The following is a 13,749-nucleotide window of genomic DNA, read 5'->3' as shown; positions in this document are numbered from 1 at the left end:
CTAGAGGTGGAAGGCACAAAGCACTGCCTCCATCCTTCAATTGGAGACAAGACAGCAACTGTCCTGCTTCCAGCTCTTTAGGAAGCTGGGAAATCACTCGCATTCCACAGTGCTCTTACAGCGTCCTGGGAACGTCTCATACAAAGGCAGCTGAACACCGTGTCTTTTCAGCCCTTAACTCACCAATCTGCAACATCTGCTTCTGCCGCATTTCCACCTTGCCAACCCGGCTCAGACGAAATGCCTACATCTTCCCCTGAAGCGACTGTGCTGATTCCCAAAGGATTGAGCATCCACATGCTTCGGAGGCGATAACCTGCATGCCTTTTTCCAACCACCATTTTACACTGCTTAGAGAGCGTCGGAAAGCAGCTATGTCAGAAAGACCCCTTTGCTCTCAGCCATGCCCTCCATTGCTCTCGAGGTGGAAGGCACAAGGCACTGGTTCTGGATCCACCCCTCATTGGGAGACAAACCATATCTTGGCCTGCTTCCAGCTCTTTAGTAAGTGGAGAAAAAACTCCCTTTCCACAGTGCTCTTACAGCTTCCTGGGAACATCTCATACAAAGGAGGCTGAACGCCGTTTCTATTCAGCACTTCACTCGCCAGTCTGGGACATCTGCATCCTGCACGTTTCCACCTTGCCAACCCGGCTCAGACGAAATGCCTACATCTTCCCCTTGAGCAATGGGGATGAGGCCCATAGGATTGTGCTTCCACATGCTGAGGAGGAGAGAGACAATAGGCTTTTAACTAACCACGAAGTGCAACGGTTGGGAGAGTGTCAGAAGGCACCAATGGCAGAATGACCCCTTAACTCTCAGCCGCGCCCTCCATTGCTGTAGAGGTGGAAGGCACAAAGCACTGCCTCCATCCTTCAATGGGAGACAAGCCAGCAACTGTCCTGCTTCCAGCTCTTTAGGAAGCTGGGAAACCACTCGCATTGCACATTGCTCTTACAGCGTCCTGGGAACGTCTCATACAAAGGCAGCTGAACACCGTGTCTTTTCAGCCCTTAACTCACCAATCTGCAACATCTGCTTCTGCCGCATTTCCACCTTGCAAACCCGGCTCAGACGAACTGCCTACATCTTCCCCTGAAGCGACTGTGCGGATTCACAAAGGATTGAGCATCCACATGCTTCGGAGACGATAACCTGCATGCCTTTTTCCAACCACCATTTTACACTGCTTAGAGAGCGTCGGAAAGCAGCTATGTCAGAAAGGCCCCTTTGCTCTCAGCCATGCCCTCCATTGCTCTCGAGGTGGAAGGCACAAGGCACTGGTTCTGGATCCACCCCTCAATGGGAGACAAACCACATCTTGGCCTGCTTCCAGCTCTTTAGGAAGTGGAGAAAAAACTCCCTTTCCACAGTGCTGTTACAGCTTCCTGGGAACATCTCATACAAAGGAGGCTGAACACCGTTTCTTTTCAGCACTTCACTCGCCTTTCTGGGACATCTGCATCCTGCACGTTTCCACCTTGCCAACCCGGCTCAGACGAAATGCCTACATCTTCCCCTTGAGCAATGGGGATGAGGCCCATAGGATTGTGGTTCCACATGCTGAGGAGGAGAGAGACAATAGGCTTTTAACTAACCACGAAGTGCAACGGTTGGGAGAGTGTCAGAAGGCACCAATGGCAGAATGACCCCTTAACTCTCAGCCGCGCCCTCCATTGCTGTAGAGGTGGAAGGCACAAAGCACTGCCTCCATCCTTCAATGGGAGACAAGCCATAAACTGTCTTGCCTCCAGCTCTTTAGGAAGCTGGGAAAGAACTCGCTTTCCACAGTGCTGTTACAGCATACGAGGAAACTCTTATACCGAGGCAGCTCAAACGCCATTTCTTCCCAGTGCTTAACTGGCCGCTTTAGGACTTCCGCTTCTGCCACAGTTCCACCTTGCCAACCCGCCTCAGACGAAATGCCTACATCTTCCCCTTAAGCAACGGGGGCGAAGCCCACATGATTGTGCTGCCACATGCTTAGCAGGAGCAGACAATAGGCTTTTTACAAACCGCCATTGTGCACTGGGTCAGAGAGTGTCAGAATGCACCTATGTCAGAAAGGGCCCTTTGCTCTCAACCGTGCCCTCCATTGCTCTAGAGGTGGAAGGCACAAAGCACTGCCTCCATCCTTCAATTGGAGAGAAGCCATAAACTGTCTTGCCTCCAGCTCTTTAGGAAGCTGACAAACAACTTGCTTTCCACAGTGCTGTTACAGCAGACCGGGGAACTTCTCATACCAAGGCAGCTCAAATGGCATTTCTTCCCAGCCCTTAACTCGCAGCTGTAGGACTCCTGCTTCTGCCGCAATTCCACCTTGCCAACCCGGCTCAGACGAAATGCCTACATCTTCCCCTGAAGCAACTGGGCTGAGTCCCAAATGATTGAGCGTCCACGTGCTTAGGAGGCGATAGACTGCACGCCTTTTTCCAACCACCATTGTGCACTGCTGGAGAGAGTGTCGGAAAGCAGCTATGTCAGAAAGACCCCTTTGCTCTCAGCCGTGCCCTTCATTGCTCTCGACGTGGAATGCACAATGCACTGGCTCCCCCCCTCAAGCGGCGACAAGCCACAGACCATCTTCCTTCCATCTCTTTAGGAAGCTGAGCAAGAACTCGCTTTCAACAGTGCTCTTTCTGTGTCCTGGCAACATCTCATACAAAGGCAGCTGATAGGCCATTTCTTTTCAGCGCTTAACTCGCAGATTTGGAACTTCTGCTCCTGCCACATTTCCAGCTGGCCAACCCGGCTCAGACGAAATGTCTACATCTTCCCCTTCAGCAACGGGGACGAGGCCCAGATGACTGTGCTTCCGCATGCTTAGCAGGAGCAGACAATAGGCTTTTTACAAACCGCCATTGTGCACTGGCTCAGAGAGTGTCAGAATGCACCTATGTCAGAAAGGGCCCTTGGATCTCAGCCCTGCCCTCCATTGCTCTAGAGGTGGAAGGCACAAAGCACTGCCTCCATCCTTCAATTGGAGACAAGCCAGCAACTGTCCTGCTTCCAGCTCTTTAGGAAGCTGGGAAACCACTCGCATTGCACATTGCTCTTACAGCGTCCTGGGAACGTCTCATACAAAGGCAGCTGAACACCGTGTCTTTTCAGCCCTTAACTCACCAATCTGCAACATCTGCTTCTGCCGCATTTCCACCTTGCCAACCCGGCTCAGACGAAATGCCTACATCTTCCCCTGAAGCGACTGTGCTGATTCCCAAAGGATTGAGCATCCACATGCTTAGGAGGCGATAAACTGCATGCCTTTTCCCAATCACCATTTTACACTGCTTAGAGAGCGTCGGAAAGCAGCTATGTCAGAAAGGCCCCTTTGCTCTCAGCCATGCCCTCCATTGCTCTCGAGGTGGAAGGCACAGGGCACTGGTTCTGGATCCACCCCTCAAAGGGAGACAAACCACCTCTTGGCCTGCTTCCAGCTCTTTAGGAAGTGGAGAAAAAACTCCCTTTCCACAGTGCTCTTACATCTTCCTGGGAACATCTCATACAAAGGAGGCTGAACGCCGTTTCTTTTCAGCACTTCACTCGCCAGTCTGGGACATCTGCATCCTGCACGTTTCCACCTTGCCAACCCGGCTCAGACGATATGCCTACATCTTCCCATTGTGCAATGGGGATGAGGCCCATAGGATTCTGGTTCCACATGCTGAGGATGAGAGAGACAATAGGCTTTTAACTAACCACGAAGTGCAACGGTTGGGAGAGTGTCAGAAGGCACCAATGGCAGAATGACCCCTTAACTCTCAGCCGCGCCCTCCATTGCTGTAGAGGTGGAAGGCACAAAGCACTGCCTCCATCCTTCAATGGGAGACAAGCCATAAACTGTCTTGCCTCCAGCTCTTTAGGAAGCTGGGAAAGAACTCGCTTTCCACAGTGCTGTTACAGCATACGAGGAAACTCTCATACCGAGGCAGCTCAAACGCCATTTCTTCCCAGTGCTTAACTGGCCGCTTTAGGACTTCCGCTTCTGCCACAGTTCCACCTTGCCAACCCGCCTCAGACGAAATGCCTACATCTTCCCCTTAAGCAACGGGGGCGAAGCCCACATGATTGTGCTGCCACATGCTTAGCAGGAGCAGACAATAGGCATTTTACAAACCGCCATTGTGCACTGGGTCAGAGAGTGTCAGAATGCACCTATGTCAGAAAGGGCCCTTTGCTCTCAGCCGTGCCCTCCATTGCTCTAGAGGTGGAAGGCACAAAGCACTGCCTCCATCCTTCAATTGGAGACAAGCCATAAACTGTCTTGCCTCCAGCTCTTTAGGAAGCTGACAAACAACTCGCTTTCCACAGTCCTGTTACAGCAGACCGGGGAACTTCTCATACCAAGGCAGCTCAAATGGCATTTCTTCCCAGCCCTTAACTCGCAGCTGTAGGACTCCTGCTTCTGCCGCAATTCCAGCTTGCCAACCCGGCTCAGACGAAATGCCTACATCTTCCCCTGAAGCAACTGGGCTGAGTCCCAAATGATTGAGCGTCCACGTGCTTAGGAGGCGATAGACTGCACGCCTTTTTCCAACCACCATTGTGCACTGCTGGAGAGAGTGTCGGAAAGCAGCTATGTCAGAAAGAACACTTTGCTCTCAGCCGTGCCCTTCATTGCTCTCGACGTGGAATGCACAATGCACTGGCTCCCCCCCTCAAGCGGCGACAAGCCACAGACCATCTTCCTTCCATCTCTTTAGGAAGCTGAGCAAGAACTCGCTTTCAACAGTGCTCTTTCTGTGTCCTGGCAACATCTCATACAAAGGCAGCTGATAGGCCATTTCTTTTCAGCGCTTAACTCGCAGATTTGGAACTTCTGCTCCTGCCACATTTCCAGCTGGCCAACCCGGCTCAGACGAAATGTCTACATCTTCCCCTTCAGCAACGGGGACGAGGCCCAGATGACTGTGCTTCCGCATGCTTAGCAGGAGCAGACAATAGGCTTTTTACAAACCGCCATTGTGCACTGGCTCAGAGAGTGTCAGAATGCACCTATGTCAGAAAGGGCCCTTGGATCTCAGCCGTGCCCTCCATTGCTCTAGAGGTGGAAGGCACAAAGCACTGCCTCCATCCTTCAATTGGAGACAAGCCAGCAACTGTCCTGCTTCCAGCTCTTTAGGAAGCTGGGAAACCACTCGCATTGCACATTGCTCTTACAGCGTCCTGGGAACGTCTCATACAATGGCAGCTGAACACCGTGTCTTTTCAGGCCTTAACTCACCAATCTGCAACATCTGCTTCTGCCGCATTTCCACCTTGCCAACCCGGCTCAGACGAAATGCCTACATCTTCCCCTGAAGCGACTGTGCTGATTCCCAAAGGATTGAGCATCCACATGCTTAGGAGGCGATAAACTGCATGCCTTTTCCCAATCACCATTTTACACTGCTTAGAGAGCGTCGGAAAGCAGCTATGTCAGAAAGGCCCCTTTGCTCTCAGCCATGCCCTCCATTGCTCTCGAGGTGGAAGGCACAAGGCACTGGTTCTGGATCCACCCCTCAAAGGGAGACAAACCACCTCTTGGCCTGCTTCCAGCTCTTTAGGAAGTGGAGAAAAAACTCCCTTTCCACAGTGCTCTTACATCTTCCTGGGAACATCTCATACAAAGGAGGCTGAACGCCGTTTCTTTTCAGCACTTCACTCGCCAGTCTGGGACATCTGCATCCTGCACGTTTCCACCTTGCCAACCCGGCTCAGACGATATGCCTACATCTTCCCATTGTGCAATGGGGATGAGGCACATAGGATTCTGGTTCCACATGCTGAGGATGAGAGAGACAATAGGCTTTTAACTAACCACGAAGTGCAACGGTTGGGAGAGTGTCAGAAGGCACCAATGGCAGAATGACCCCTTAACTCTCAGCCGCGCCCTCCATTGCTGTAGAGGTGGAAGGCACAAAGCACTGCCTCCATCCTTCAATGGGAGACAAGCCATAAACTGTCTTGCCTCCAGCTCTTTAGGAAGCTGGGAAAGAACTCGCTTTCCACAGTGCTGTTACAGCATACGAGGAAACTCTCATACCGAGGCAGCTCAAACGCCATTTCTTCCCAGTGCTTAACTGGCCGCTTTAGGACTTCCGCTTCTGCCACAGTTCCACCTTGCCAACCCGGCTCAGACGAAATGCCTACATCTTCCCCTTAAGCAACGGGGGCGAAGCCCACATGATTGTGCTGCCACATGCTTAGCAGGAGCAGACAATGGGCATTTTACAAACCGCCATTGTGCACTGGGTCAGAGAGTGTCAGAATGCACCTATGTCAGAAAGGGCCCTTTGCTCTCAGCCGTGCCCTCCATTGCTCTACAGGTGGAAGGCACAAAGCACTGCCTCCATCCTTCAATTGGAGACAAGCCATAAACTGTCTTGCCTCCAGCTCTTTAGGAAGCTGACAAACAACTCGCTTTCCACAGTCCTGTTACAGCAGACCGGGGAACTTCTCATACCAAGGCAGCTCAAATGGCATTTCTTCCCAGCCCTTAACTCGCAGCTGTATTACTCCTGCTTCTGCCGCAATTCCACCTTGCCAACCCGGCTCAGACGAAATGCCTACATCTTCCCCTGAAGCAACTGGGCTGAGTCCCAAATGATTGAGCGTCCACGTGCTTAGGAGGCGATAGACTGCACGCCTATTTCCAACCACCATTGTGCACTGCTGGAGAGAGTGTCGGAAAGCAGCTATGTCAGAAAGACCCCTTTGCTCTCAGCCGTGCCCTTCATTGCTCTCGACGTGGAATGCACAATGCACTGGCTCCCCCCCTCAAGCGGCGACAAGCCACAGACCATCTTCCTTCCATCTCTTTAGGAAGCTGAGCAAGAACTCGCTTTCAACAGTGCTCTTTCTGTGTCCTGGCAACATCTCATACAAAGGCAGCTGATAGGCCATTTCTTTTCAGCGCTTAACTCGCAGATTTGGAACTTCTGCTCCTGCCACATTTCCAGCTGGCCAACCCAGCTCAGACGAAATGTCTACATCTTCCCCTTCAGCAACAGGGACGAGGCCCAGATGACTGTGCTTCCGCATGCTTAGCAGGAGCAGACAATAGGCTTTTTACAAACCGCCATTGTGCACTGGGTCAGAGAGTGTCAGAATGCACCTATGTCAGAAAGGGCCCTTTGCTCTCAGCCGTGCCCTCCATTGCTCTAGAGGTGGAAGGCACAAAGCACTGCCTCCATCCTTCAATTGGAGACAAGCCATAAACTGTCTTGCCTCCAGCTCTTTATGGCGCTGACAAACAACTCGCTTTCCACAGTCCTGATACAGCAGACCGGGGAACTTCTCATACCAAGGCAGCTCAAATGGCATTTCTTCCCAGCCCTTAACTCGCAGCTGTAGGACTCCTGCTTCTGCCGCAATTGCACCTGGCCAACCCGGCTCAGACGAAATGCCTACATCTTCCCCTGAAGCGACTGGGCTGAGTCCCAAATGATTGAGCGTCCACGTGCTTAGGAGGCGATAGACTGCATGCCTTTTTCCAACCACCATTGTGCACTGCTGGAGAGAGTGTCGGAAAGCAGCTATGTCAGAAAGAACCCTTTGCTCTCAGCCGTGCCCTTCATTGCTCTCGACGTGGAATGCACAATGCACTGGCTCCCCCCCTCAAGCGGCGACAAGCCACAGACCATCTTCCTTCCATCTCTTTAGGAAGCTGAGCAAGAACTCGCTTTCAACAGTGCTCTTTCTGTGTCCTGGCAACATCTCATACAAAGGCAGCTGATATGCCATTTCTTTTCAGCACTTAACTCGCAGATTTGGAACTTCTGCTCCTGCCACATTTCCACCTGGCCAACCCGGCTCAGACGAAATGTCTACATCTTCCCCTTCAGCAACGGGGACGAGGCCCAGATGACTGTGCTTCCGCATGCTTAGCAGGAGCAGACAATAGGCTTTTTACAAACCGCCATTGTGCACTGGCTCAGAGAGTGTCAGAATGCACCTATGTCAGAAAGGGCCCTTGGATCTCAGCCGTGCCCTCCATTGCTCTAGAGGTGGAAGGCACAAAGCACTGCCTCCATCCTTCAATTGGAGACAAGACAGCAACTGTCCTGCTTCCAGCTCTTTAGGAAGCTGGGAAAGCACTCGCATTCCACAGTGCTCTTACAGCGTCCTGGGAACGTCTCATACAAAGGCAGCTGAACACCGTGTCTTTTCAGTCCTTAACACACCAATCTGCAACATATGCTTCTGCCGCATTTCCACCTTGCCAACCCGGCTCAGACGAAATGCCTACATCTTCCCCTGAAGCGACTGTGCTGATTCCCAAAGGATTGAGCATCCACATGCTTCGGAGGCGATAACCTGCATGCCTTTTTCCAACCACCATTTTACACTGCTTAGAGAGCGTCGGAAAGCAGCTACGTCAGAAAGACCCCTTTGCTCTCAGCCATGCCCTCCATTGCTCTCAAGGTGGAAGGCACAAGGCACTGGTTCTGGATCCACCCCTCATTGGGAGACAAACCATATCTTGGCCTGCTTCCAGCTCTTTAGGAAGTGGAGAAAAAACTCCTTTTCCACAGTGCTCTTACAGGTTCCTGGGAACATCTCATACAAAGGAGGCTGAACGCCGTTCCTTTTCAGCACTTCACTCGCCAGTCTGGGACATCTGCATCCTGCACGTTTCCACCTTGCCAACCCGGCTCAGACGAAATGCCTACATCTTCCCCTTGAGCAATGGGGATGAGGCCCATAGGATTGTGGCTCCACATGCTGAGGAGGAGAGAGACAATAGGCTTTTAACTAACCACGAAGTGGAACGGTTGGGAGAGTGTCAGAAGGCACCAATGGCAGAATGACCCCTTAACTCTCAGCCGCGCCCTCCATTGCTGTAGAGGTGGAAGGCACAAAGCACTGCCTCCATCCTTCAATGGGAGACAAGCCATAAACTGTCTTGCCTCCAGCTCTTTAGGAAGCTGGGAAAGAACTCGCTTTCCACAGTGCTGTTACAGCATACGAGGAAACTCTCATACCGTTTCAGCTCAAACGCCATTTCTTCCCAGTGCTTAACTGGCCGCTTTAGGACTTCCGCTTCTGCCACAGTTCCACCTTGCCAACCCGGCTCAGACGAAATGCCTACATCTTCCCCTTAAGCAACGGGGGCGAAGCCCACATGATTGTGCTGCCACATGCTTAGCAGGAGCAGACAATAGGCTTTTTACAAACCGCCATTGTGCACTGGGTCAGAGAGTGTCAGAATGCACCTATGTCAGAAAGGGCCCTTTGCTCTGAGCCGTGCCCTCCATTGCTCTAGAGGTGGAAGGCACAAAGCACTGCCTCCATCCTTCAATTGGAGACAAGCCATAAACTGTCTTGCCTCCAGCTCTTTAGGAAGCTGACAAACAACTCGCTTTCCACAGTCCTGTTACAGCAGACCGGGGAACTTCTCATACCAAGGCAGCTCAAATGGCATTTCTTCCCAGCCCTTAACTCGCAGCTGTAGGACTCCTGCTTCTGCCGCAATTCCACCTTGCCAACCCGGCTCAGACGAAATGCCTACATCTTCCCCTGAAGCAACTGGGCTGAGTCTCAAATGATTGAGCGTCGACGTGCTTAGGAGGCGATAGACTGCACGCCTTTTTCCAACCACCATTGTGCACTGCTGTAGAGAGTGTCGGAAAGCAGCTATGTCAGAAAGACCCCTTTGCTCTCAGCCGTGCCCTTCATTGCTCTCGACGTGGAATGCACAATGCACTGGCTCCCCCCCTCAAGCGGCGACAAGCCACAGACCATCTTCCTTCCATCTCTTTAGGAAGCTGAGCAAGAACTCGCTTTCAACAGTGCTCTTTCTGTGTCCTGGCAACATCTCATACAAAGGCAGCTGATAGGCCATTTCTTTTCAGCGCTTAACTCGCAGATTTGGAACTTCTGCTCCTGCCACATTTCCAGCTGGCCAACCCGGCTCAGACGAAATGTCTACATCTTCCCCTTCAGCAACGGGGACGAGGCCCAGATGACTGTGCTTCCGCATGCTTAGCAGGAGCAGACAATAGGCTTTTTACAAACCGCCATTGTGCACTGGCTCAGAGAGTGTCAGAATGCACCTATGTCAGAAAGGGCCCTTGGATCTCAGCCGTGCCCTCCATTGCTCTAGAGGTGGAAGGCACAAAGCACTGCCTCCATCCTTCAATTGGAGACAACCCATAAACTGTCTTGCCTCCAGCTCTTTATGGCGCTGACAAACAACTCGCTTTCCACAGTCCTGATACAGCAGACCGGGGAACTTCTCATACCAAGGCAGCTCAAATGGCATTTCTTCCCAGCCCTTAACTCGCAGCTGTAGGACTCCTGCTTCTGCCGCAATTCCACCTTGCCAACCCGGCTCAGACGAAATGCCTACATCTTCCCCTGAAGCAACTGGGCTGAGTCCCAAATGATTGAGCGTCCACGTGCTTAGGAGGCGATAGACTGCATGCCTTTTTACAACCACCATTGTGCACTGCTGGAGAGAGTGTCGGAAAGCAGCTATGTCAGAAAGAACACTTTGCTCTCAGCCGTGCCCTTCATTGCTCTCGACGTGGAATGCACAATGCACTGGCTCCCCCCCTCAAGCGGCGACAAGCCACAGACCATCTTCCTTCCATCTCTTTAGGAAGCTGAGCAAGAACTCGCTTTCAACAGTGCTCTTTCTGTGTCCTGGCAACATCTCATACAAAGGCAGCTGATATGCCATTTCTTTTCAGTGCTTAACTCGCAGATTTGGAACTTCTGCTCCTGCCACATTTCCACCTGGCCAACCCGGCTCAGACGAAATGTCTACATCTTCCCCTTCAGCAACGGGGACGAGGCCCAGATGACTGTGCTTCCGCATGCTTAGCAGGAGCAGACAATAGGCTTTTTACAAACCGCCATTGTGCACTGGCTCAGAGAGTGTCAGAATGCACCTATGTCAGAAAGGGCCCTTGGATCTCAGCCGTGCCCTCCATTGCTCTAGAGGTGGAAGGCACAAAGCACTGCCTCCATCCTTCAATTGGAGACAAGACAGCAACTGTCCTGCTTCCAGCTCTTTAGGAAGCTGGGAAAGCACTCGCATTCCACAGTGCTCTTACAGCGTCCTGGGAACGTCTCATACAAAGGCAGCTGAACACCGTGTCTTTTCAGCCCTTAACTCACCAATCTGCAACATCTGCTTCTGCCGCATTTCCACCTTGCCAACCCGGCTCAGACGAAATGCCTACATCTTCCCCTGAAGCGACTGTGCTGATTCCCAAAGGATTGAGCATCCACATGCTTCGGAGGCGATAACCTGCATGCCTTTTTCCAACCACCATTTTACACTGCTTAGAGAGCGTCGGAAAGCAGCTATGTCAGAAAGACCCCTTTGCTCTCAGCCATGCCCTCCATTGCTCTCGAGGTGGAAGGCACAAGGCACTGGTTCTGGATCCACCCCTCATTGGGAGACAAACCATATCTTGGCCTGCTTCCAGCTCTTTAGTAAGTGGAGAAAAAACTCCCTTTCCACAGTGCTCTTACAGCTTCCTGGGAACATCTCATACAAAGGAGGCTGAACGCCGTTTCTATTCAGCACTTCACTCGCCAGTCTGGGACATCTGCATCCTGCACGTTTCCACCTTGCCAACCCGGCTCAGACGAAATGCCTACATCTTCCCCTTGAGCAATGGGGATGAGGCCCATAGGATTGTGCTTCCACATGCTGAGGAGGAGAGAGACAATAGGCTTTTAACTAACCACGAAGTGCAACGGTTGGGAGAGTGTCAGAAGGCACCAATGGCAGAATGACCCCTTAACTCTCAGCCGCGCCCTCCATTGCTGTAGAGGTGGAAGGCACAAAGCACTGCCTCCATCCTTCAATGGGAGACAAGCCAGCAACTGTCCTGCTTCCAGCTCTTTAGGAAGCTGGGAAACCACTCGCATTGCACATTGCTCTTACAGCGTCCTGGGAACGTCTCATACAAAGGCAGCTGAACACCGTGTCTTTTCAGCCCTTAACTCACCAATCTGCAACATCTGCTTCTGCCGCATTTCCACCTTGCAAACCCGGCTCAGATGAACTGCCTACATCTTCCCCTGAAGCGACTGTGCGGATTCACAAAGGATTGAGCATCCACATGCTTCGGAGACGATAACCTGCATGCCTTTTTCCAACCACCATTTTACACTGCTTAGAGAGCGTCGGAAAGCAGCTATGTCAGAAAGGCCCCTTTGCTCTCAGCCATGCCCTCCATTGCTCTCGAGGTGGAAGGCACAAGGCACTGGTTCTGGATCCACCCCTCAATGGGAGACAAACCACATCTTGGCCTGCTTCCAGCTCTTTAGGAAGTGGAGAAAAAACTCCCTTTCCACAGTGCTCTTACAGCTTCCTGGGAACATCTCATACAAAGGAGGCTGAACACCGTTTCTTTTCAGCACTTCACTCGCCTTTCTGGGACATCTGCATCCTGCACGTTTCCACCTTGCCAACCCGGCTCAGACGAAATGCCTACATCTTCCCCTTGAGCAATGGGGATGAGGCCCATAGGATTGTGGTTCCACATGCTGAGGAGGAGAGAGACAATAGGCTTTTAACTAACCACGAAGTGCAACGGTTGGGAGAGTGTCAGAAGGCACCAATGGCAGAATGACCCCTTAACTCTCAGCCGCGCCCTCCATTGCTGTAGAGGTGGAAGGCACAAAGCACTGCCTCCATCCTTCAATGGGAGACAAGCCATAAACTGTCTTGCCTCCAGCTCTTTAGGAAGCTGGGAAAGAACTCGCTTTCCACAGTGCTGTTACAGCATACGAGGAAACTCTTATACCGAGGCAGCTCAAACGCCATTTCTTCCCAGTGCTTAACTGGCCGCTTTAGGACTTCCGCTTCTGCCACAGTTCCACCTTGCCAACCCGCCTCAGACGAAATGCCTACATCTTCCCCTTAAGCAACGGGGGCGAAGCCCACATGATTGTGCTGCCACATGCTTAGCAGGAGCAGACAATAGGCTTTTTACAAACCGCCATTGTGCACTGGGTCAGAGAGTGTCAGAATGCACCTATGTCAGAAAGGGCCCTTTGCTCTGAGCCGTGCCCTCCATTTCTCTAGAGGTGGAAGGCACAAAGCACTGCCTCCATCCTTCAATTGGAGACAAGCCATAAACTGTCTTGCCTCCAGCTCTTTAGGAAGCTGACAAACAACTCGCTTTCCACAGTCCTGTTACAGCAGACCGGGGAACTTCTCATACCAAGGCAGCTCAAATGGCATTTCTTCCCAGCCCTTAACTCGCAGCTGTAGGACTCCTGCTTCTGCCGCAATTCCACCTTGCCAACCCGGCTCAGACGAAATGCCTACATCTTCCCCTGAAGCAACTGGGCTGAGTCCCAAATGATTGAGCGTCCACGTGCTTAGGAGGCGATAGACTGCACGCCTTTTTCCAACCACCATTGTGCACTGCTGGAGAGAGTGTCGGAAAGCAGCTATGTCAGAAAGACCCCTTTGCTCTCAGCCGTGCCCTTCATTGCTCTCGACGTGGAATGCACAATGCACTGGCTCCCCCCCTCAAGCGGCGACAAGCCACAGACCATCTTCCTTCCATCTCTTTAGGAAGCTGAGCAAGAACTCGCTTTCAACAGTGCTCTTTCTGTGTCCTGGCAACATCTCATACAAAGGCAGCTGATAGGCCATTTCTTTTCAGCGCTTAACTCGCAGATTTGGAACTTCTGCTCCTGCCACATTTCCAGCTGGCCAACCCGGCTCAGACGAAATGTCTACATCTTCCCCTTCAGCAATGGGGACGAGGCCCAGATGACTGTGCTTCCGCA

Source organism: Equus caballus, unplaced genomic scaffold (assembly GCF_041296265.1).
Source record: "Equus caballus isolate H_3958 breed thoroughbred unplaced genomic scaffold, TB-T2T haplotype2-0000440, whole genome shotgun sequence".
Taxonomy (NCBI): domain Eukaryota; kingdom Metazoa; phylum Chordata; class Mammalia; order Perissodactyla; family Equidae; genus Equus; species Equus caballus.
This window is presented reverse-complemented; position numbering follows the sequence as displayed.